We start from the raw sequence: 2687 nt of genomic DNA, 5'->3' as shown, positions 1-2687 counted from the left end.
ATATATATATATATATATCCTGATTATTGTGAAAAATGTTGGATATAATAAGAAATAAAATAAAAAGGGGTTGGTTCCCCCCTTTGTCGTCTGTCCCCACATGGAAAAGGGGGGATGGCAGACGGCAAAGAGGGGAGAGAGGGGGGCTTGGTTCCCCCCTTTACCGTCTGCCCCCACATGGCAAAGGGGGGATGGCAGACGACAAAGAGGGGAGAGAGAGGGGCTTGGTTCCCCCCTTTGTCGTCTGCCCCCACATGGAAAAGGGGGGATGGCAGACGACAAAGAGGGGAGAGAGGGGCTTGGTTCCCCCCTTTGTCGTCTGCCCCCACATGGCAAAGGGGGGATGACAGACGGCAAAGAGGGGATAGAGAGGGGCTTCGTTCCCCCCTTTGCCGTCAACCCCCTCATGGAAAAGGGGGGAGGGCAGACGGCAAAGAGAGGAGGCCTGCCGTTAACACTTAACGGGATCCTTGGTGTATCCATCGTCCCATTTAATTTGCCGTCTGCCCCCTCATGGCGAAGATTCTTTGTCGTCCGCTTTAAAAAGCAGACGGCAAAGAACCTCTTCACCGGATTTTTTTTGTCGTCTACTTTGCCGTCTGCTGACCAACAGCAAAGCCTTTGCCGTCCGTGGTTCCCCCCTTTGTCGTGTGCCATGGCAGACGGCAAATTTCTGTATTTCAGTAGTGCTACTAGCTATGGACCCGTAGGTCTATGGTGAACTACTCACGCATCATCGGAGAGGTCATGGTGTTGATGAAGAAGCCCTCCGTATCTGAATCCCCCCTCCGGCAGGGCACCAGAACATGCCCCAGATGGGATCTTGCGGAGACAGAAGCTTGCGGCGGCGGAAAAGTACTTTCGATGCTCTCCTGATTTTTTCTAGGATTTTAGCGAATATATAGGCGAAAGACCTAGGGCAGAGGTGGCCCAGGGAGCCCACAAGCCTGGGAGGCGCGGGCCCCCTTGGCCGCGGCTAGGGGGCCTGTGGGGTCCCTGGTGGCCCCCTGCCTTGGTTCTCAAGCTTCCCGATATTCTTCTGTTTCGGAAAAAATCTTTTCGGAAGTTTTATCCGTTTGGACTCCGTTTAAAATCCTCCTCTGAAAAGGTTCAAGAACACGGAAAAAACAGTAACTGGCACTTGGCACTGAGTTAATAGGTTAGTCCCAAAAAAGATATAAAAGGCATACAAAACATCCAAAGTTTGACAAGATAATAGCATGAAACCATTAAAAACTATAGATACGTTGGAGATGTATCAAGCATCCACAAGCTTAACTCCTGCTCGTCCTCGAGTAGGGAAGTGATAAAGACTGAATTTTTGATGTGGAATGCTACCTAGCATAATTGTCCTTTGTAACTTCTTTCATGTGACATGAATGTTCAGATCCGTAAGATTCAAAACAATAGTTTTCTATTGACATGAAAACAATAATACGTCAAGCAAACTAGCAAGATAATCATGAACTTTCGAAATAACAAGGCCAAAGAAAGTTATCCCTACAAAATCATATAGTCTGGCTATGCTCCATCATCCCCACATAACTAATTTAAATCATGCACAACCCCGGTATTGGCCAAGTAATTGTTTTCACACTCTTACTTTCTCAAACCTTTTACAACTATCACGCAATACGTGAACGTGAGCCATGGATATAGCACTATAGGTGGAATAGAGTGTGGTGGTGGTTGTGAGACAAAAAAGGAGGAGATGGTCACATTGACTCAGCGTATCAAAAGCCTATGGAGATGCCCATTAATAGATATCAATGTGAATGAGTAGGGATTGCCATACAAAGGAGGCACGAGAGCTATAAGTATGTGAAAGCTCAAAAGGAGAACTAGTGGGTGTGCATCCAACTTGCTTTCTCATGAAGACCTAGGGCAATTTTGAGGAAGCCCATCATTGGAATATACAAGCCAAGTTATATAATGAAGATTCCCACTAGCATATGGTGGTGACGAAACGAGAGGCTCTCAATCATGAAGAACATGGTGCTATTATGAAGCATAAGTGTGGGAAAATATAGTAGCATTGTCCCTTCTCTCTTTTTCTCTCTTTTTATTTTTTTTATTTGGGCTCTTGGGCCTATTTTTTTCTCTTTTTTTTATTTGGGCTCTTTGGCCTCTTATTTTTTTCCTCACATGGGACAATGTTGTAATAATGATGACCATCACACTTTTATTTACTCACAGCTCAAAGCTCAGAACGATGATGACTCTATAGGAAATGCCTCCGACAGTGTACCAAGATGTGCAACGATCTAGCTTGGTGTATGACGTTGAAACATCTCACTAGCTATCTTACGATCATGCAATGGCAATATGAGAGTGACGGCACAAGTCATGAGACGGAATGGTGGGAGTTGCATGGCAATATATCTCGGAATGGCTATGAAAATGCCATAGTGGGTAGGTATGGTGGCTGTTTTGAGGAAGGCATATGGTGGGTTTGTGCACCGGCGAGAATTGCAAGGCACTAGAGAGGCTAGCAATGGTGGAAGGTGAAAGTGCATCTATACCATGGACTCACATTAGTCATTAATAACTCACATACTTATTGCGAAAGTTTTTATTAGTAATCGAAACAAAGTGCTAAATGCATACTCCTAGGGGAAGGGTTGGTAGGTGTAAACCATCGCGCGATCCCGGCCGCAACACAAAGGATGACAATCAATAGATCAATT

This window comes from Hordeum vulgare, chromosome 7H, assembly GCF_904849725.1.
Source record: "Hordeum vulgare subsp. vulgare chromosome 7H, MorexV3_pseudomolecules_assembly, whole genome shotgun sequence".
Lineage (NCBI taxonomy): Eukaryota > Viridiplantae > Streptophyta > Magnoliopsida > Poales > Poaceae > Hordeum > Hordeum vulgare.
Note: the sequence above shows the minus strand (reverse complement) of the source record.